A 24,960-nucleotide genomic window follows, 5' to 3' on the forward strand; every position below is an offset into this window, starting at 1 on the left:
ACGAGTGCAAGTAGGTGGGAGTAGGAGAGTGTAGGCCAGTAAGGCATAACTAGAGAAGGCAAGCAGCACAAACCATGGGCCTGCGGCAGGTTGACACCTGAAAGCCTAGGCATGCTGTGACCAAAAAAAGAGGGCACCCACTCTGCCTATTCCTTACATTTGAAATTGACATGTACTGCTGTAGTGTGAGAATGCATTTCATGAAAAGGAATATAAAGTGGGGTTGCCAAAAGAAAAATGCCAGCCATGTGTTGTTTAAAGACCCTGAAAGACCTCGTCTTGACACTAAATAGGGTTATAAATAAAAATGTATGTATTTATTTGTAATGTGACTTTTCTGTCTTGTTTCCCTTTAATTATCAGTCGTGGATCATTCGGGCAGCCCTAGAACACAATTAAAGCGCATCCTATTTCTATTTACTGTTCAAAGTATGCACAGATAAGTGCTGAAAATACGGCTTTAGGTGACTGCTTATTTTTGTCGGTGGGGCAAATTGGTGGGCCGGGCCGCTGGGGGGGGGCCCCTCATTGTGCTCTGCAGGGGGGCCCCCTCAAGTTTCGTTACGCCACTGGAGACACCTGAATCACATGAGGAAATTGGACAAGTTCCACCTGAGATAAATATTGAAGAAAAAGGGACAGACAAAGTCAGTGAGGGACAGATTGCGGAAAAACCCTGAGGAGGTGTAGGGAACATCAACAACAAGCTAGGTAAAGGGACAAGTAGACAGCAAGAAGATTGCGTGTCGGAGACCAGAGGAGGGACAGAAGTAGGGAAATCTCAATTGGTGGAAAAGGAGACTGTTGGGGAAAAGAAAGTTGTTGGAGAAAAGAAAGCTGTGGATGAACAAGAGGCAACTGAGACAGAGTCTGATGAAAGTGACAATGAGATACATGGAGGACGAGTTCTGAGAAAGAGAACTTGGCTTGGAGAAAGAAATAATAAAGAAGGAAAACAAAAGAGAAATGCAAAAGGAGATCTTTGGCCGAATAAAATAAAGAGACTGAGGTATAGACTGACACGAGACAACTCTTCAAAAGCTGAACAAGTGAACGAAGTGTCAAGTCAAAATCCAACCAAAGAAGAGGAAACAAAGATACCTGAGAGAACTAAAAGAATAAGAAAACCAAACCAGAGATACAAGTCACCGGAATGGACGTATGTGGCACTGCCTGAACAGGGAGAAGAGGCAGACAGTCAAGGAAGTCCAGAGGAGGCTTTACTGAAAGAGGTTGCTGAAGAAGAAGCTGTGGGAATCCTGAGAGTTATCCTGTCCGACATTGGAGAAGAGACGGATGTTCAGGGCCTGATACAGTTTGATGATGATGAAGAGACAGTGAAAAGTGATGAAAATCCAAATTGAGTAAATCCAAGGAAAGTCACTTGGAGAAGAAAAGAAAAGAAGTGATATAAAAATTAGTAGATTGTAAAAATCTGGTGGGTACTTGCTGCCCTTAAGTTCAGTAGAGGAGTAGAAGAGGCTAAGTCAAAAGACACGGTCAAATTAACAAAATGGCTAACACTGAGAATAATAAAAGTAGATGTACCTTTCTGAAAAGATGGTGCAAGATGTGCTGCTGCTGTACAGGTTTATTAATGCTGCTTTGGAGCGTGCTTGCTCTATTGATTTCATTTAGAGTCACTATAGACACTTTAGAAGGTCATACTGAGAACAGAACTAATATAGGGAAAAGTTCACAGAAAATAGTACCAACTAGAAGTAGCAATGTACATACACATAAAGATAGGTCAATTAATGATTTTTCTAGCAATGTTTTTTCTAAATTGTTGTATGAGTATGTAAAGACAATGGAGGTAAGGGATTGCTACGTTTGCATGCAATTACCTGCCTCTGACTCGGAAGGAGTGACTTATCATCATCTTCCGGCTACGTATGGAATTTCCTGTAGTGTGCTGATTAGTATATTTTACCAGTTGGGGAAATTAGATTATAATATGTCTAATGTAGATAATATTCTTGGGCAATTGCCTATGAATAAAGCATTGAATCCTGCAAAAGAAGCTAACACTTTAGGTGAGATTTTTTTAGAAACCAAAGAATTAACCTTAGAATATGTTTTTACAAACAATTTAACTTGCAGTTTGAAGGGAGAAGAAAATAATTTTCTAGACATGGTTGAGAGAAGAAGGTTGAATATGCACAAGAAAGCAGAAGGGCATAAAATGAGTGACACAATATGGGATATTGAGAAAGAAAAGGAGTTGAAAAATGGAGCCAGTCCAACTATGGCTATAGATGCCCCACAGAAAGGCAAACTGTGCATTACCAGGAAGAGATCCCAGTATGATTATTATTTCATAGGGACTAGTGAGTGCCATGATACATACTTTATTGCAACCGGATGGGGATTTAGAGGAGGAGAAGATCCAGTTTTCCCGGGAGTGTATTATATTTGTGGGAACAAGGCTTATTACCGTTTGCCTGGCCATTGGTTTGGTACATGTTATGTTGGCCTGGTCTTTCCAAAGATTTTTCACATGGATAGAGTAGATGATGCAGAACAAACTAATCTATTAACACGCTATAGAAGAGAAACATGGACAGAAATTGTAGGAGATATTTTTGGAGCTTTAATTCCAGCAGTGGGAATTTCTTTGAATGCCTTTGGCATTCGGAAGCTGTCAACAGTGGTGGATCGCTTGTCAACAAGCACCGCTGGAGGCTTTCTTTTGGTTAATACAGAAATGGTTGCTTTGCGTGCTATGGCGATGCAAAATCGACTTGCCCATGACATTCTTTTGGCAAAAGAGGGTGGAGTCTGTGGAATGCTGAAAGTTCAACATTGTTGCACTTACATTCCTGACGAAAGTAAATATCTAAAAGTTTATATCAAAAATATTACTGATTTGCATGAAGAATTAGTACCACTGGAAGCTGAAAGTATCTGGACTAAAATGGCTAATAAGATGATTGCTATTAAGAATTTTATAGCTAAAATAGGTAGTACCATTTTTGGTAAGATATTATTTCCACTAACCTGTGTAATTGTTGCATTATTGATCCTTAGATTAGGGTGTATGTGTTGTAGATATAGAAGAAATAAAAAGAAAATCACAAAAGAAAATGTTAAAAGGAGACAAAAGAAACCAGAAAGAGATCTACAAGAAATAGAATTAGAAGAGCTAAGAGAAAGCATGTATATAGAAACTAAGAAGGAAGATGAGATGGAAACAAGTGTTTGAAAAATGAACAAGAAGATATTTTGAATTTCTTCCAAAAGGGGAAATGAATTTGATTTTTGGGGTTTTGATTTTTGTGGTGATTAGATATCACCAAAGGGGGGATTGATGGAGCAGGGTTTTTTCCTTAAAACCGAATACCTGTTTCATTTTCGCATGTTATAATTAAAAGTACTACTGATTAATTATTAATTATTAAAAGTTTGTCGAGTCTTGTCTAACCAACCTTATTAACAAGAGAATTACACGTGGGAATGCTATTGCATGGCTATAATAATAAGTGAACTAAGTTGGTGAGCAAACCGACAGAAATAGATGTTGCTTATGTAATGTTATTATGTTTTGCGCTTATAATTAATATGCATCAATGGCTTCTGATGTCGCAAATGGCTAGATAAATACATACACATAAGGGTATTAGCAGGGGAATAACACTGTATAATCATTTCCGTGCAGTAATTCTGTTTTATGTCTTATTTCATTTAAGTTGGCCATTGTGGCCTACCAAAAGATGGCTACCACCCGCAGCCTGCATTCGAGTTGATGGAAATTTTTGCAAGGAAGCTTCGCGCTGTCTGTGACCTTGCCCACTCGACAAAACTGAAAAGCCATGATCATGATGACAAATCCAGGACGGATGCCAAGAGCACCTGAACATGAAGTTTGTTGCAAATGTTGAAACTGAACTTATGAACTGATGATCCCAAGACTGGGATACAAATTATCTAAAAAAGACATCCGTAGAAGTATCGAATTAGTCATGGACATCTAATTTTCTATTCATTATTTGGGACAATCTATGTGTGAGAAAATCTTGCACAGTATCGCAAATGTACCAAGATGACATTATTTCCGCCATTCATCCGTTCTGAATAATAAATTGTAACATTACAGAATGTAAATTTTAGTATAAATATTAGTAGACTAGAGAGGTCTAGCGCCACTTCTTCCCGAACTGATGATCCGAGGTCCCTATGCTGACGGAGAGGACGGTGACTCTACATGACTGCAGGAAACTCTGTTTCTTCTACTGAGGACCGGTTCTGACTTAGGATCTGACATTTAGACAGAATAGGTAAATATGAGAGAAATGAATTTGCATTTAATTGGCTTTTCCTACAATTTTAGATAAACAAATTTTCTGTTTGAATCACTGTGTCGGGTGGTTATTTTCTTGTTATGTTTATTGAATTTATTTGCATATTATTTGAAATGTTTTCGCTAGATTTATAAGCAACTAAGTTGATGCCATTGACCTCAAAGTAAATGCAGATTAGTTAGGTATCAGAAAGTGTTTCCCCTTATACATGGCACGGATAAGAGTGGTAGGACGAATGTTGGTGTAATGGGCCCCACCAGCGTGTGATGTGTGTATGTGTGTGTGACTGTGAGACCGATCCGTTCGTGGAAGTAGAGGGGATTCGGAAGCTCCGATCTGCACGAGTTTCTTGGTAGCAGAATGATGGTTAACTATTGTCTTGGTCTGGCGAAATTGCGTGTATATAGGCTTGTTGATTATTGATTGATATTTGTACTAACACTGTATGTTGAAGTTGTGTTGAGTTTTATGTATTGTGAACGGCTTCTGGGACGTAGGGAGTCGGTGACAGTTCCGTAGTAGGGCAGAGGGAGGGCTGCTCTCGGAAAAAGGCGGAATTGTTGGCCCTGTATGCAGACAGGGGAAAACGTGTGACAATTGAAGTTGCGCGTCGCATTGTCTGGGTTCGATGAGGTAGCATCGCCTCAAAGTAAATGCAGATTGGTTAGGTATCAGAAAGTGTTTCCCCTTATACATGGCACGGATAAGAGTGGTAGGACGAATGTTGGTGTAATGGGCCCCACCAGCGTGTGATGTGTGTATGCGTGTGTGACTGTGAGACCGCTCCGTCCGTGGAAGTAGAGGGGATTCGGAAGCTCCGATCTGCACCAGACGCGCAAGACGAGGAATTTACTTAAGGTAAGAGGCACAACAGCATTGCGGGGAGAGTGGTGTGCATGCAGTAGGAGCGGTGATATTGATTTCAAACTCATCGGCTTTCTACTCGCAAGTATTACAGACTAATTAGCTCCATGTCGTCAGAAGCGCTCAGGGACCGGGAGGCGGCAGCCTTGGATGTGTTCACCAACACGTTACCTACCAACCTCACAATAACAGAATTGGCAGGCAATCCTATAAATCTGGAGAGTAATATAAAAGAAATAATAATAGCACTGGAAAAACGTATGAGAGCTGAACAAGGAAAATGGTGGGAGCACAAATTGTTGCAGCGCTACCTGGATGTGGGGAGGATTCCAAGGGGACTAAGGATTCTATCAGCCCCCAGTTATGATCAGCCAAACCCAAATATGATGCGCGATTGGGCTCAGAGTAACCTAGAATCTTCAAAACGGCTTGTGGAAATTCTAGTGAAATATGCTGAAATAGATAGAGTGGCACTTCAGGAAAAAGTGATAAAACTAAATGAAGAGATCACTGCCCTCAACAAAGGCGAGGAAGAACGTAAATTAAGAGAGGAGATGCTGGCTCGCTTAAAAAAAGATGAAGATAAAATAAAAGAACGAAAGGCATATAAGTTTCATAGAGACCGAGTAGACTATGAAACTGGTCGCATTTTTACTTTTTCAAAGAAATATGATGCTATGAAAACCAACAAAATGAAAAAACAAAATGAGCCAGGAGCACAGGCGTCTATCAGTAAAGACAAATATGCCTATACCTCAAACTCTGACCAAAGTTCTAACTTAGAAAGTGAAGCAGAATTGGACGGACAACAAGGAGCCACAAGGATACCATTCAACAAAATCTCCCCTGCAGAAGAGATTGATTTTTTAGTGGAGGAAAGGAGGGCGACACTTTGCCCGAGGACACAATTGAGCGCCAAAGGAAGAGGCGCAACCACAAACGAAAGCAGAGGAGAAGGGCAAACAGAACAGCCATACAAAAAGACAAGAGGGGGAGGGAGAGGTTGGTGGAACCGCAAGTAAAAGGCGGAGAAACTAAAACAAAAACCGTAATTAACCTCATTGACACTGCGCTCACAAAAGCAGAGCAGCAAATCTTGGAACTAGGACTTTCTTTTTGCCCAAAATCCAATTTTAATTATGCTAACACCAGAATGGATGTATATCGCTTCATAAGGAAACTGAAACTTAAAAAATAACATGCACTCAATAAAGACAAGTTTCAACAAGATAAAACTACAAACGAAACAGCAAATGAGGGGATCTCTCTTTGCTCAATACCTTAATGGAATTAAGAATGGAATCTACGTCGCAAACAATCAACAACATGGGGGCGATAATTAATTCTCAAAACGGTGAGGACAATACACAAGTGGCTACTTCACCAACAACAGAATATAGTGCCATAAGAAAACCCACACCATTTAAGAATAAATCTACTTTCAATCCAATAATGCCCAGAGACAGCATAGACATCTTTAATGAACAGGTGGTCAATGAAATAAAGAATCTCAACCACAAAATACAAAACAAAAATAGAACCCGAAAGACCGCCAATATAAACAACTTATCGCCAAGATACAAAGTAACAATAACCTTATTGTGAGAAATGCAGACAAGGGCGGCAATATTGTTCTGTGGGACAGGAAAAAGTATATGGCAGAGGCAGCTCTCCAACTTAATGACCGATCATGCTAAAAAATCAGCAACATGTGGGCATTAAAAACTATCAAAGACAATTTCTATGGAAAACTATTAAGATGGAAAAGTGCTGGAATCTTAACCTCGGAGGAATACACATTTATAAGGAATGAAAATCCAACTATTCCGAACATATATTTCATACCAAAAATACATAAGGACAGTATAAACCCACCAGGACGTCCAATCATAGCCGCACAAAATAGTCTCCTGGAAAATGCGAGTCAGTATGTATTACAAGAACTAGTCCAAGCATTACCCACATATATCAGAGACACCAGCGACTTCTTGGTTAAAATACAGAATTTTGAATGGAAGTAGAGCTATCAATTGATTTTTCTAGACGTGGTATCCCTATATACCAGTATCAAACATCGCGACGGTATAAGGGCATTGGAACACTTTCTGGGAAAAGGAAGCACTAAATTGTCTGCACACTGTAACATGTTAAGTGATCTGACGCAATTCTGTTTAAACAGCAATATATTTTTATTTGACAAAACTGTTTACCAGCAGATGCGTGGTGTGGCGATGGGGGCCAGCTTGTCCCCCAGTTATGCATGTTTGCATATGGGATGGTGGGAGGAGCTGGTCCTCAACTTCACACACAAGAAATTCATGAATGATAATGTCAAACATTTTTTGAAGTACATTGATGATATTTTTATTGTCTCGGATGGCTCTACAGCAGATGCAGAACAATTTGTAGATCATGTAAATGAGAATGATATCAATCTAAGCTTTACATCTATCATAAGTAAGCAAAAAATTATTTTTTTAGATGTATAAGTGTTTATAGATCATAATAAACTAGAAACAAGACTATTCAGGAAAGAAATCTGCGAGGAAACTCAGTCCTACATTCGACGAGTTCACACCCTAGACATTTGATTAACAGTATCCCCTATGGGGTTATGTTGAGAATCAAAATAATTTGCAGCAACCATATAGTTCTACAAAGATTGCAACAAGAGAGTAAAAAAAGATTTTTAGCTAGGGGATACAACACCGCTATTATAAACACTGCTATTAACAAAACCAAGAGCTTAGATAGAGACACATTACTCAGACCTAAACGTACAGAAACAGATAAGGACAAGGAACTATTTAAATTGTGACTTATTACAACATATAATAAGCAAAACAAAACCATAAAAAACATTGTGTAACGCAATTGGCCAATAGTCCTCAACAATCCAATCATAGGCCACACTTTACCTAAATCTTTTGGCATTACCTACAGAAAGGCCCCTTCTATGAGTGGGAGTTTGGTTAAAAGCAGCCCGGAAGTCACAGTTCAAACAAACTGGCTTACACAAAGAAAGGGATTCATGAAATGCACTAGTTGCAAAGCTTGCCAGTATGGCGTTAATAAGAAAACATACAAGACGCCATTCTGCGAACGAGAACGGGAAATCACCCAAGCTTTACACTGCAAAACTGATTTTGCTATTTACATCTTGGATTGTTCATGTAATCTGAGATATCTAGGGAGCACTAAGCTCCCTGCGAACAAACGGATTCTCCAACATCTCAGGGCCATAACAAACCAAGACCCACCTACCCCGTGGCCAGACACTTTAAGGAGATTCACAATAATGACTTAAAACAATTGTCATTTTACCTTATATATTCTGTCCCTAAGAATAGACGGGGAGGCGATAGAGAGGGGGCCCTTCGCAAACTGGAAACTAGATATATCCTCAATCTAGATAGTAAATTCCCGGGAGGCCTGAACACCACAGAAGACCTTTACACATACATCTAGAAACAGCACCATACGTCAATTCTTGTGCAGTACAAAAATATGAGCCCTATTCAATTTGGATATGAGATTAATACAAGGCCACAAGGGCCTTTTGACAAAGAACATACACATAGATATGAAGATAAAATAGAATTAGACAATTCTATATCAGGCTGCCGCCTGACCCCAACTTTAAAATATAGGTTTTTTAACATGTGTGATTTTGCACATTAGAGATATATCTCTTTTCTTACACATATCCAACATCTTAAGGTGGCACTTTTTTATTTTCCAAATTTCTGTTAATTTTAACAAATTGGAAAAATCCTAACACTTGCACTTTGCACATTATGTTTTTACACTTTTTAATGTTGGGTGAATAAGCAAGGACAGTAAAGACTACTTTTAAAGGTACATAGGAATATCAATAGAATCTACACTTCAGTATTCTCTGTTTACTCAAACAGGGGTATGTACGCCAGCATCAACTATATTTACATTCTGTTTACATTCCGTTTTTTTAGAACTGGATTGATCCCAGTACTGTGTTTTTTTATCAAAATTCAATCAGCAGAACACTATATGCTTTCTTATTCGCAGATAATGTGTTTTATTATTTGCAATCTATTTATTTATATATTTATTGTGACCATATTTATATGTTTATTTATTTGTAATTAAAATGGATATAACGGATTTTATATCAATGTACAATAATTACGATAAGTAAGGAAATGAAGGATAATGCCAATCGAAAAAACGGGAAAGTATCAAGTATACAGATGCGTTAATTGTAAAAGCATGTCTTTTATGTCCATGATGGGGTTACCGGAAATGTATTCTATGCACTTGCACTTTAAAAGGGTAACATACGCCCATGAGCACTGTCATGTGATCAAGATCCAGGAAGGATCGAAACGCGCCATGGCCGACTGAGCATCTGAAAAATAAAAAATACCTGAAGCACAGATACGTGGTCCGTGCCTGCTTTCCGTCACCCGTTGAGACACAAGGAACCGTAAGGAAGCATAAGCAGCTTGCGAGCGCATATATATATATATATATATATATATATATATATATATATATATATATATATATATATATACAAATAGAATGTTGCGGATTTCCTATGGAAACACGGTCCTAACTATAACTATCTACTGGCGACCGCCAGTAGATAATATATATATATATATATATATATTCACAGAAAAAAACATAGGTTTCAGGGGTGTTATAGTTAGCTGGCCATTTCACTCGTACAAAACCATAGAAATTCCTCCGTTATAGTTAGTTCTGCTAACTATAACTCGCACGCCCGCAATGCACTGCTGATGATGTCACATATTGCATCATTCATGACATGGTCAGTGACATCACTGATTACATCACTGATGACATGTCAAATGACATCACTGATGACATCCAGTGAATGTGGTTTATTTTGACACTTAAATATGTATTATATATATATATACCAATCTGCATTCAAGATTGAGTGGATATATAACTGTCTGGATGGAGGGTTTAGTTGCTATCTGACTGTCTGTTTAAGTGAGTAATTAAAAGTGTCTCACTTAACATGGATTAGTAACTAAACTATGTGAATGTGTGCAGCACTGTCTCTGTTGTATAACATGCTGCATCAGTTGGTCACTAACTACATGAGTGTGTATATTAGTTATTGATTAGTTGGGTGAGTATTTGTATGGGACACTGAGTTTGTGTGTGGTTGGATGGGGTGTGTGTAACTCTATGCATAGATGTGTGAATGGTTGATTGACTAGGTGTATAGGTTTAAGAGTGCATGTGGAAACAGTTGTTTGGGTGACTGAGTGTATTTATTTGTGTGTTGGTGAGCGAATATATGTTTTAGTTGTACATCTTCAACAAAGTAAAAAAATAAAAAGCATTGTATGTGAGAGTTGGTGTATATAAATAAGTATGTGTAAGATTCAGTGATTGTGAGAGTAACTATATGAATGAGTGTATAATTGTAATGGTGATATTTTAACATATTAACTATGAGTTACTAAGTGTTTGAATACATGAGGTGTTGTTGGATAATTGTGTAAGTGAGTAAATGTAAGTTTTTTTCATGAGTGAGTAGGATGAATGCATAACCGACTAAGATGACTGCTGATGTGTCAATGTCTATATATGTGTATAAGTGCATTTGATAGTGTTCTATTTATTAGTGACTGCATGTATAAATGATTCTGTTGTTGAATGGGTAGTTGTGTGTGTAGACTTAGGAATTAGTGAGTGAGTATGTAGTAACTGGTACTGGTGTGTCAATGGTTTCAAATATGGTACTCTGTATTTTACAGTGAGTGATGAAAGGTTACACTAGTGTATGATGAGGTGTATCAGATTGTCACGTGGATGATGTCATCAGTGATGTCATCAGTGACGTCACTGACCATGTCATGAATGATGCAATATGTGACATCATCAGCAGTGCATTGCGGGCGCGCAAGTTATAGTTAGCAGAACTAACTATAACGGAGGAATTTCTATGGTTTTGTATGAGTGAAATGGCCAGCTAACTATAACACCCCTGAAACCTATGTTTTTTTCTGGGAATTTCTAAGGTTTTTTAAATGCTAATTTCTAACTATAACGTCTCTGAAACCTATGTTTTTTTCAGTGAATTTCAAAGCTTTTTTAAATGCTAATTTCTTACTATAACGTTTCTGAAACCTATGTTTTTTTTCAGTGAATTTCAAAGGTTATTTAAATGCTAATTTTTATGTGTGATAGTAGTTATACCTATTTTTTTGTACTGATGTTCTACAGTTTTTTAACTGTTTATTTATAAATATTTTATTCATTAAATAACATTATATATTTTTCTGAAAATTGCAACAAAAAAATAAAATAAAAATTCAAACTGAAATATTGATTAATTTTCTTGTTTTCATTTTTTATCTTAATATATTTATATTATTAAAAAAATCAATTATTTTTTCAGAGTCGCGCACTCAAAGCGTACACATCACGGTGGGTGCGCGCATTCTAGCCGCCATTTTAGAAAAGTCGTGAAGGATCCGCGTACGGTGTGCGATGGCTGCGTGTTTTTCAGTTACATCATATACATTTATTATTATGTGATGTGCGCGATTGGTATGCGACCAGTCCGCGACTCCTGGTCCCGTGCATTCGCGACACATGCGCATTATGGTACGAGATGCTTGCACAGTTGCAGGTCTCGCGTGATGTCATATACGTGCTGGGGCGCGCTGGGTGTGTGACTCCTGCAAAAACATTTTTGTTCCAAAATGATATGTATGTGTCCTTAATATACATATTAGGGCAAGAGATTATCTAAGATATTCATAAAAATAATATATTTGTACTTATAATAAGTCGGGTCCCTGCATCGTGAGTGCAGAGAACCAGGTCAGCAGAGCTAATGTAGAGCCAGAGAAACCAGGTCAGCAGAGCCGTTGAAGAGCCAGAGAACCAGGTCATCAGAGCTGCTCTAGAGCCTAAGAAGCAGGTCAGCAGAGCTGCTCTAGAGGCAGAGAACCAGGTCAGCAGAGCTGCTTTAGAGCCATAGAACCAGGTCAGCAGAGCTGCTATAGAGCCAGAGAAACCAGGTCAGCAGAGCTGCTTTAGAGGTAGAGAACCAGGTCAGCAGAACTGCTTTAGAGCCAGAGAAACAGGTCAGCAGAGCTGCTTTAGAGCCAGAGAACCAGGCCAGCAGAGCTGCTTTAGAGCCATAGAACCAGGTCAGCAGACCTGCTTTAGAGCCAACGAACCAGGTCAGCAGAGCTGCTCTAGAGGCAGAGAACCAGGTCAGCAGAGCTGCTTTAGAGGGAGAGAACCAGATCAGCAGAGCTGCTTTAGAGCCAGAGAACCAGGTCAGCAGAGCTGCTTTAGAGGGAGAGAACGAAGTCAGCAGAGCTGCTTTAGAGCCAGAGAACCAGGTCAGAAGAGCTGCTTTAGAGCCAGAGAACCAGGTCAGCAGAGCTGCTCTAGAGCCAGAGAACCAGGTCAGCAGAGCTGCATTAGAGCCATAGAACCAGGTCAGCAGAGCTGCTCTAGAGGCAGAGAACCAGGTCAGTAGAGCTGCTTTAGAGCCAGATAACCAGGTCAGCAGAGCTGCTGTAGAGCCTAAGAACCGGGTCAGCAAAGCTGCTCTAGAGCCAGAGAACCATGTCAGCAGAGCTGCTGTAGAGCCAGAGAAACCAGGTCAGTAGAGCTGCTTTAGAGGGAGAGAACCAGGTCAGCAGAGCTGCTTTAGAGGGAGAGAACCAGGTCAGCAGATCTGCTGTAGAAAGGGACCAGGTCAGCAGAGCTGCTCTAGAGTCAGAGAACCAGGTCAGCAGAACTGCTTTAGAGCCATCTAACCGGGTCAGCAGAGCTGCTCTAGAGCCAGAGAACCAGGTCAGCAGAGCTGCTTTAGAGCCAGAGAACCAGGTCAGCAGAGCTGCTCTAGAGCCAGAGAACCAAGTCAGCAGAGCTGCTTTAGAGCCATAGAACCAGGTCAGCAGAGCTGCTTTAGAGCCAGAGAACCAGGTCAGCAGAGCTGCTATAGAGCCTAAGAACTAGGTCAGCAGAGCTGCTGTACAGCCAGAGAAACCAGGTCAGTAGAGCTGCTTTAGAGGGAGAGAACCAGGTCAGTAGAGCTGCTCTAGAGGGAGAGAACCAGGTCAGCAGAGCTGCTCTAGAGCCAGAGAACCATGTCAGCAGAACTGCTTTAGAGCCATAGAACCGGGTCAGCAGAGCTGCTTTAGAGCCAGAGAACCAGGTCAGCAGAGCTGTTGTATAGCCAGAGAACCAGATCAACAGAGCTGCTCTGTAGCCTTAGAACTAGGTCAGCAGAGCTGCTCTAGAGCCAGAGAACCAGGTCAGCAGACCTGCTGTAGAGCCAGAGGAACCAGGTCAGCAGAGCTGCTTTAGAGGGAGAGAAGCAGGTCAGCAGAGCTGCTTTAGAGCCAGAGAACCAGGTCAGCAGAGCTGCTCTAGCTGACACTAACTGACTGACACTGACTGACTGACACTGACTGACTGACACTGACTGATTGACACTGACTGACACTGACTGACTACTCTCTACTCCTCTTCTACTCACTCTCTAGTACTCTCTACTACTCTCTCTACTACTCACTCTCTACTACTCACTCTCTACTACTTTACTACTCTCTACTACTCTACCACTCTCTACTACTCTACTACTCTCTACTACTCACTCTCTACTACTCACTCTCTACTACTCTCTCTCTACTACTCACTCTCTACTACTCTCTACAATTCACTCTCTACTACTCACTCTACTACTCTACTACTCTCTATCACTCACTCTCTACTACTCTACTACTCAATCTCTACTACTCTCTACTACTCTCTAACTACTACTCACTCTCTACTACTCTACTACTCTCTACTACACTACTACTCTCTACTACTCACTCTCTACTACTCTCTACTACTCACTCTCTACTTCTTACTCACTACTACTCTCTACTACTCACTCTCTACTACTCTCTCTCTACTACTCTCTACTACTACTCTCTACTATTCACTCTCTACTACTCACTCTCTACTACTCACTCTACTACTCTCTACTACTCTCTACCACTCACTCTCTACTACTCTACTACTCACTCTCCACTACTCTCTACTACTCTCTCTCTACTACTCACTCTCTACTACTCACTCTACTACTCTCTACTACTCTCTCTTTACTACTCACTCTCTACTATTCACTCTCTACTACTCACTCTCTACTACTCACTCTCTACTACTCACTCACTACTACTCTCTACTACTCACTCTCCACTACTCACTCTCTACTACTTGCTTTCTACTACTCTCTACTACTCACTCTCTACTACTCACTCTCTACTACTCTCTACTACTCTCTCTACTACTCACTCTCTACTACTCTCTACTACTCTCTCTACTACTCACTCTCTACTACTCACTCTCTACTACTTTACTACTCTCTACTACTCTACCACTCTCTACTACTCTACTACTCTCTACTACTCACTCTCTACTACTCACTCTCTACTACTCTCTCTCTACTACTCACTCTCTACTACTCTCTACAATTCACTCTCTACTACTCACTCTACTACTCTACTACTCTCTATCACTCACTCTCTACTACTCTACTACTCAATCTCTACTACTCTCTACTACTCTCTAACTACTACTCACTCTCTACTACTCTACTACTCTCTACTACACTACTACTCTCTACTACTCACTCTCTACTACTCTCTACTACTCACTCTCTACTTCTTACTCACTACTACTCTCTACTACTCACTCTCTACTACTCTCTCTCTACTACTCTCTACTACTACTCTCTACTATTCACTCTCTACTACTCACTCTCTACTACTCACTCTACTACTCTCTACTACTCTCTACCACTCACTCTCTACTACTCTACTACTCACTCTCCACTACTCTCTACTACTCTCTCTCTACTACTCACTCTCTACTACTCACTCTACTACTCTCTACTACTCTCTCTTTACTACTCACTCTCTACTATTCACTCTCTACTACTCACTCTCTACTACTCACTCTCTACTACTCACTCACTACTACTCTCTACTACTCACTCTCCACTACTCACTCTCTACTACTTGCTTTCTACTACTCTCTACTACTCACTCTCTACTACTCACTCTCTACTACTCTCTACTACTCTCTCTACTACTCACTCTCTACTACTCACTCTCTACTACTCTACTACTCTCTAGTACTCTCTCTACTACTCACTGTCTACTATTCTCTACTACTCACTCTATTACTCTCTACTACTCTCTATCACTCACTCTCTACTACTCTACTACTCACTCTCTACTACTCTCTCTCTACTACTAACACTCTACTACTCACTCTACTCACTCTCTACTTCTCTCTCTACTACTCTCTCTACTACTTACTCTCTACTGCTCTGTACTACTCACTCTCTACTACTCACTCTCTACTACTCACTCTCTACTACTCTCTACTGCTCACTCTCCACTACTCACTCTCTACTACTTGCTCTCAACTACTCTCTACTACTCACTCTACTACTCACACTCTACTTCTCACTCTTTCTTACTCTCCCTACTTCTCACTCTCTACTACACACTCTCTACTACGCACTCTCTACTACGCACTCTCTACTACTTGCTCTCTACTACTCTCTAGTACTCACTCTACTACTCACTCTCTACTACTCACTCTACTACTCACTCTTACTACTCTCTACTACTCACTCTCAACTACTCCACTACTCTCTACTACTTACTCTCTACTACTCACGCTCTACTACTCTACTACTCTCTACTACTCTCTCTCTACTACTCACTCTCTACCACTCACTCTCTACTACTCACTCTCTACTACTCACTCTCTATGACTCACTCTCTACTACTCTCTACTACTCACTCTCTACTACTCACTCTCTACTACTCTCTCTCTACTACTCTCTACTACTCTCTACTACTCACTCTCGACTACTCTCTCTCTATTACTCTCTACTACGCACTCTCTACTATTCACTCTACTACTCACTCTCTACTACTCTCTACTACTCTCTCTCTACTACTCTCTACTACTACTCTCTACTATTCACTCTCTACTACTCACTCTCTACTACTCACTCTACTACTCTCTACTACTCTCTACCACTCACTCTCAACTACTCTACTACTCACTCTCCACTACTCTCTACTACTCTCTCTCTACTTCTCACTCTCTACTACTCACTCCACTACTCTCTACTACTCTCTCTCTACTACTCACTCTCTACTATTCACTCTTTACTACTCACTCTCTACTACTCACTCTCTACTACTCGCTCTCTACTACTCTCTACTACTCACTCTCCACTACTCACTCTCTACTACTCGCTCTCTACTACTCTCTATTACTTACTCTCTACTACTCACTCTCCACTACTCCTTCTCTACTACTCGCTCTCTACTACTCTCTACTACTCACTCTCTACTACTCTCTCTCTACTACTCACTCTCTACTACTCACTCTCTACTACTCACTCTCTACTACTCTACTACTCTCTAGTACTCCCTCTACTGCTCACTGTCTACTATTCTCTACTACTCACTCTATTACTCTCTACTACTCTCTACCACTCACTCTCTACTACTCTACTACTCACTCTCTACTACTCTCTCTCTACTACTTACTCTCTACTACTCACTCTACTCACTCTCTACTTCTCTCTCTACTACTCTCTCTACTACTCACTCTCTACTGCTCTGTACTACTCACTCTCTACTACTCACTCTCTACTACTCACTCTCTACTACTCACTCTCTACTACTCTCTACTGCTCACTCTCCACTACTCACTCTCTACTACTCGCTCTCAACTACTCTCTACTACTCACTCTACTACTCACACTCTACTTCTCACTCTCTCTTACTCTCCCTACTTCTCACTCTCTACTACACACTCTCTACTACACACTCTCTACTACTTGCTCTCTACTACTTGCTCTCTACTACTCTCTAGTACTCACTCTACTACTCACTCTCTACTACTCACTCTACTACTCACTCTCTACTACTCTCTACTACTCACTCTCAACTACTCCACTACTCTCTACTACTTACTCTCTACTACTCACGCTCTACTACTCTACTACTCTCTACTACTCTCTCTCTACTACTCACTCTCTACGACTCACTCTCTACTACTCACTCTCTACTACTCACTCTCTATGACTCACTCTCTACTACTCTCTACTACTCACTCTCTACTACTCACTCTCTACTACTCTCTCTCTACTACTCTCTACTACTCTCTACTACTCACTCTCGACTACTCTCTCTCTATTACTCTCTACTACGCACTCTCTACTACTCACTCTACTACTCACTCTCGACTACTCTCTACTACTCTCTCTCTACTACTCTCTACTACTACTCTCTACTATTCACTCTCTACTACTCACTCTCTACTACTCACTCTACTACTCTCTCCTACTCTCTACCTCTCACTCTCAACTACTCTACTACTCACTCTCCACTACTCTCTACTACTCTCTCTCTACTTCTCACTCTCTACTACTCACTCCACTACTCTCTACTGCTCTCTCACTACTACTCACTCTCTACTATTCACTCTTTACTACTCACTCTCTACTACTCACTCTCTACTACTCGCTTTCTACTACTCTCTGCTACTCACTCTCCACTACTCGCTCTCTACTACTCTCTATTACTTACTCTCTACTACTCACTCTCTACTACTCTACTACTCTCTACTACTTTCTCTACTACTCACTCTCTACTACTCATTCTCTACTACTCTCTACTACTCTCTCTACTACTCAGTCTCTACTATTCTCTACTACTCACTCTATTACTCTCTACTACTCTCTACCACTCACTCTCTACTACTCACTCTCTACTACTCTCTCTCTACTACTAACTCTACTACTCACTCTACTCACTCTCTACTACTCACTCTCTACTACTCTCTCTCTACTACTCTCTCTACTACTCACTTTCTACTACTCTGTACTACTGACTCTCTACTACTCACTCTCCACTACTCACTCTCTACTACTCTCTACTGCTCACTCTCCGCTACTCACTCTCTACTACTCGCTCTCAACTACTCTCTACTACTCACTCTACTACTCACACTCTACTTCTCCGTCTCTCTTACTCTCTCTACTTCTCACTCTCTACTACTCTCTCTACTACTCACTCTATACTACTCTCTACTACTCACTCTCTACTACACACTCTCTACTACATGCTCTCTACTACCTGCTCTCTACTACTCTCTTTTACTCACTCTACTACTCACTCTCTACTACTCTCTACTACTCACTCTCTACTACTCCACTACTCTCTACTACTTACTCTCTACTACTCTCTCTCTACTACTCACTCTCTACTATTCACTGTCTACTACTCTCTACTACTCACTCTCTACTACTCTCTCTCTACTACTCTCTACTACTCAGTCTCTACTACTCTGTCTCTACTACTCTCTACTACTTTCTACTACTCACTCTCTACTACTCTCTCTCTATTATGCACTCTCTACTACTCACTCTACTACTCACTCTACTACTCACTCTCTACTACTCTCTACTACTCACTCTACTTCTCTCTACTACTCTCTACCGCTCACTCTCTACTACTCTACTACTCACTCTCCACTACGCTCTACTACTCCCTCTCTACTACTCACTCTCTACTACTCACTCTACTACTCTCTACTACTCTCTCTCTACTACTCACTCTCTACTATTCACTCTCTACCACTCACTCTCTACTACTCACTCTCTACTACTCGCTCTCTACTACTCTCTACTACTTACTCTCCACTACTCACTCTCTACTACTCGCTCTCTACTACTCTCTACTACTCACTCTCTACTACTCACTCTCTACTACTCTACTACTCTCTACTACTCTACTACTCACTCTCTACTACTCACTCTCTACTACTCTACTACTCTCTACTACTCTCTCTACTACTCACTCTCTACTATTCTCTACTACTCACTCTATTACTCTCTACTACTCTCTACCACTCACTCTCTACTACTCTACTACTCACTCTCGACTACTCTCTCTATACTACTCAGTCTCCACTACTCACTCTCTACTTCTCTCTCTACTACTCTCTCTACTACTCACTCGCTACTGCTCTGTACTACTCACTCTCTACTATTCACTCTCTACTACTCACTCTCTACTACTGTCTACTGCTCACTCTCCACTACTCACTCTCTACTACTCGCTCTCAACTACTCTCCACTACTCACTCTACTACTCACACTCTACTCTACTTCTCACTCTCTCTTACTCTCTCTACTTCTCACTCTCTACTACTCTCTACTACTCACTCTCTACTACACACTCTCTACTACTTGCTCTGTACTACTCTCTAGTACTCACTCTACTACTCACTCTCTACTACTCACTCTACTACTCACTCTCTACTACTCTCTACTACTCACTCTCTACTACTCTACTACTCTCTACTACTTACTCTCTACTACTCACGCTCTACTACTCTACTACTCTCTACTACTCTCTCTCTACTACTCACTCTCTACTACTCACTCTCTACTACTCTCTACTACTCACTCTCTACTACTCTCTCTCTACTACTCTCTACTACTCACTCTCTACTACTCTCTCTCTACTACTCTCTACTACGCACTCTCTACTACTCACTCTACTACTCACTCTCTCCTACTCTCTACTACTCTCTCTTTACTACTTTCTACTATTCACTCTCTACTCTCTGTTACTCACTCTCTACTCTCTACCTCTTTACTTCTCTCTCTACTACTCTCTACCTCTCTACCTCTCTACCTCTACCTCTCTACCTCTACCTCTCTACCTCTACACCTCTACCTTTACACCTCTACACCTCTCTCTACCTCTTTCTACATGCACACATATGCACATATGTATATGCATATATATGCATTTATATATGTATGTGTGTATATATATATATACAAACATATAGAAACATATATATAATCTGCATATCTATATAAATACAAATATAAATGCATGCATACAGATACATATATGCATACATATGCATGTTATGTACATGAAAGTTGGAAAACACTAATACAAGCATAGCTAAAAAGCCACCTAATTACAAACAGAATTACTTTAACTTAAACGAGGGCGAGACCTATTGCATTTTCAATGCTTGTTTACTTTGGTTCCATCAAGAAGGCATTCAGATGTGTCACACATTTGGCATAAATCCTGAATGGTAGCACTCTAGTTGCTCATTAGATCAGTGTCGTAAAGCTACTGCTCACCAGGGAAGTCTGCTGCTGGTATTCAAAGTGCATGTTTCAGTCTGCATGTCAGAATTTTTTAATTAAATAGAAGAGGATTTGAGAAGTCAAAATGTGCCTTAATTTTTCTTTCTGCACCACTAATCATAATTTCTATGGCAAAATGAACCCCCTCATTTTGTTCTTTGCAAATTAAATGTTTTAAGTGTTACCACTTTAATCCAATCAAGGTGGCTTCAGGTGTGCCATACTTTTGTCATAAGTAAGACTGTTAGCGCTCTAGTTGTTCTTTAGAACACTCTGGGACATTCTGTCATTGGGCTATACTTGGGCTACATCTGGGTGATATTTGTGCTACATTTGGGCTCTTTTGTCTGTGGTGGCCATCTTGGGAGACTTATTTGTTATGAAGTTTCCTAATTTCCTCATTTACTACAGTCTCCTCAGTAGGAAATACTTTCAGGTTTTTTACTTTGATTCCATCAAGAAGGCATTCAGATGTGTCACACATTTGCCACTCTAGTTGCTTATTAGATCACCGTAGTAAAGCTACTGCTCACCAGGGAAGTCTGCTGCTGGTATTGAAAATGCATGTTTCAGTCTGCATGTCAGAATGTTTTTATGAAATAGAAGAGGATTTGAGAAGTCACTCAAAATGTGCCCTCATTTTTCTTTTTTCAGCACTAATCATAATTCCTATGGCAAAATGAGCCCCCTCATTGTGTTTCTTTTAAATTAAACTACTCACTCTCTACTACTCACTTGCTACTACTCTCTACTACTCACTCTCTACTACTCACTCTCTACTTCTCTCTACTACTCTCTACTGCTACTCTCTACTACTCACTCTCTACTACTCACTCTCTACTACTCTCTACTACTCACTCTACTACTCTCTAATACTCTCTACCACTCCTTCTCTACTACTCTACTACTCACTCTCTACTAATCTCTACTACTCTCTCTCTACTACTCCCTTTATACTACTCACTCTACTACTCTCTACTATTCACTCTCTACTACTTGCTTCTACTACTCACTCTCTACTACACACTCTCTACTACTCGCTCTCTACTACTCTCTACTACTCACTCTACTACTCTCTACTACTCTCTACCACTCACTCTCTACTACTCGCTCTCTACTACTCTCTACTACTCACTCTACTACTCTCTACTACTCTCTACCACTCACTCTCTACTACTCTACTACTCACTCTCTACTACTCTCTCTCTCTACTGCTCACTCTCTACTACTCACTATACTACTCTCTACTACGCACTCTATACTACTCTCTACTACTCACTCTCTACTACTCTATACTACTCACTCTTTACTACTCACTCTCTACTACTCACTCTCTACTACTCACTCTCCACTACTCACTCTCTACGACACACTCTCTACTACTCAATCTACTACTCATTCTCTCCTACTCTACTACTCTCTACTAATCTCTCTCTACTACTCTCTACTACTCACTCTCTACTACACACTCTCTACTACTTGCTCTCTACTACTCGCTCTCTACTACTCACTCTACTACTCACTCTCTACTACTCCCTACTACTCACTCTACTACTCACTCTCTACTACTCTCTTCTACTCACTCTCTACTACTCCACTACTCTCTACTATTCACTCTCTACTACTCACTCTCTACTACTTTACTACTCCCTACTACTCTCTCTCTCTACTACTCACTCTCTACTACTCACTCTCTACTACTCTCTACTACTCATTCTCTACTACTCTCTCTCTGCTACTCTCTACTACTCACTCTCTACTACTCACTCTCCACTACTCTCTACTACTCACTCTCTACTACTCTATTACTCACTCTACTACTCACTCTCTACTACTCTCTACTTCTCTCTCTCTGCTACTCACTACCTACTACTCTCTACTACTCACTCTCTACTACTCACTCTCAACTACTCTCTACTACTCACTCTACTACTCACTCTCTACTACTCTCTACTACTCTCTACTACTCACTCTCTATTACCCACTCTCCACTACTCTCTACTACTCACTCTCTACTACTCACTCTCTATTAGTCACTGTACTACTCTCTACTACTCACTCTACTCTCTATTACTCATCCTCTACTCTTTATCTCTCTACCTCTCTCGCGGGTACTTGGGCCTCCCACACCAGTGAGGCACCATTTTTCTTGTAAGACTTTGGGGAACGCGGGGTGGGTAGCAATTTGTGGATCCACGCAGATTCCGGAACTTTCCACTACAGAAATGTGGGGAAAATGTGTTTTTTTGGACAATGTTTTAGGTTTGCAAGGGATTCTGGATAACAGAACCTGGTGGGAGTCAGTCAAGTCAGGCGCTGAGCATGGGCGCCTACCTGACTTGTGGACAGACCCGGGACTAAGAGGCCCAGAATGCCCGGTGGTAGGAGGGCGTGGCTATTGCCTTAAAGCTCGGGGACGCGAGCGGAGAGGCGCGCGTTATCCTGCCAATTACCGTTGGAACTCAAGGAGAGTTCTCCTGTGGCTGCAGATCGAGGAAGACGGGGAAGTCATTAGTTGTTCCCGAGTTGGGAGACCGCAGCAAAGCGCTGACGTAAGCGCCTTCAACGCCAACCCCGGAACTAGAAGTCTTTGGCGGTTTCCGAGTCGGGAGACCGCAACCACGCGCTGAAGTCCTTCCTGAAAGCCAACAGCAGTGCGAGAGGCTTTTCGTGAACTCCTGTTCGTGGTTCCTGCCAGGATGGAGACCACTGCGAAGAGCTGAGGTAAGCGCCGCCGCATCGGTATGTGGATTGTTAGCACTCGGCTGTCCGGACTAAGGGGAAGTGTCTAGCCACCGATTGCTTGTCAATTATTCTCTGGGACTACAGCTCCAACGCCTGACAAGCACGAACCACGGTAGTGGAATCAATCACGGGCAAGACTGTCACAGCCGTCATTCCGGAAGTCTTGGGCTACAAATAACTGCATTCAGCTTTTCCAGTTTCATGACTCTTAATGATACTAGGGAGGGCAGCGTGTAGAGTCTAGAGAGGCTCCTTTAGACTATCGACTCTTTTCTTGAAGTATATCCGCTGGATACTGCTGGAAGGCACAGCAGTCATTCATTATTATTGTTTTGGGGCAGAAAAAGGGAGAGGAAGAGGGTGGGTGTTTGATGTCTGATGGAGGGTGCTGACCTCTGAAGGTCCTTACTGGCGAACATGTGTTATGTGTGATGTATGTAGAAGACACATTTAGTGAGACCTAACGAGAGTAGCGCTGCTTATATGCTATTGTTGGATTGTTGTTATCTATGTTAATCTTTTGTTGCAGGTATCCTTCTCCCAGCTGTTCCCTTCCTAATCCCTTTCCCTCACCTGATTGCCCTAGTGCTCTGTGGTAGTTTGAATCCAGAGTCGGGGACGTCTGGGGGTGGAACCCTTTGTGCATCGTTCAAAGCCGGAGGAGTCACAGTGGAACATGACAGTCACACCATCCTGAATTTCCCTGGGTGTCTAGTTTTCAAAAATGTATAGGTTTGCTAGGTTTCCCAAGGTGCCTGCAGAGCTAGGGTTCAAAAACTACAGCTAGGCACTTTGCCTAAAAAGGGTCATTTTTCACTGCGAAATTGAGGTGTGACCATGTTGCGTTTTGCGCCGTTTCCTGTCGCGGGCACTAGGCCGACCCGCACAAGTAAGGTGCCATTTTTCTCGAAGACTTTGGGGAACGCGGGGTGGGTGGAAATTTGTGGATCCACGCAGATTCCAGAACTTTCCACCACAGAAATGTGGGGAAAATGTGGGTTTTTTGACAATTTTGTAGGTTTGCAAGGGATTCTGGGTAACAGAACCTGGTGGGAGGCTGCTAAGTCACCCCATCCTGGACTCCCCTGGGTGTCTAGTTTTCAAAAATGTATAGGTTTGCTAGGTTTCCCAAGGTGCCCGCAGAGCTAGGGTTCAAAAACTACAGCTAGGCACTTTGCCTAAAAAGTGAAATTTTTCACTGCAAAATTGAGGTGTGACCTTGTTGCGTTTTGCGCCGTTTCCTGTCGCGGGTACTAGGCCGACCCGCACAAGTGAGGTATCATTTTTCTCGTAAGACTTTGGGGAACGTGGGGTGGGTAGAAATTTGTGGATCCACGCAGATTCCAAAACTTTCCACCACATAAATGTGGGGAAAATGTGGGTTTTTTGACAATTTTGTAGGTTTGCAAGGGATTCTGGGTAACAGAACCTGGTGGGAGGCTGCTAAGTCACCCCATCCTGGACTCCCCTGGGTGTCTAGTTTTCAAAAATGTATAGGTTTGCTAGGTTTCCCAAGGTGCCCGCAGAGCTAGGGTTCAAAAACTACAGCTAGGCACTTTGCCTAAAAAGTGAAATTTTTCACTGCAAAATTGAGGTGTGACCTTGTTGCGTTTTGCGCCGTTTCCTGTCGCGGGTACTAGGCCGACCCGCACAAGTGAGGTATCATTTTTCTCGTAAGACTTTGGGGAACGTGGGGTGGGTAGAAATTTGTGGATCCACGCAGATTCCAAAACTTTCCACCACATAAATGTGGGGAAAATGTGGGTTTTTTGACAATTTTGTAGGTTTGCAAGGGATTCT

Source organism: Triturus cristatus, chromosome 5_1 (genome assembly GCF_964204655.1).
Source record: "Triturus cristatus chromosome 5_1, aTriCri1.1, whole genome shotgun sequence".
NCBI lineage: Eukaryota > Metazoa > Chordata > Amphibia > Caudata > Salamandridae > Triturus > Triturus cristatus.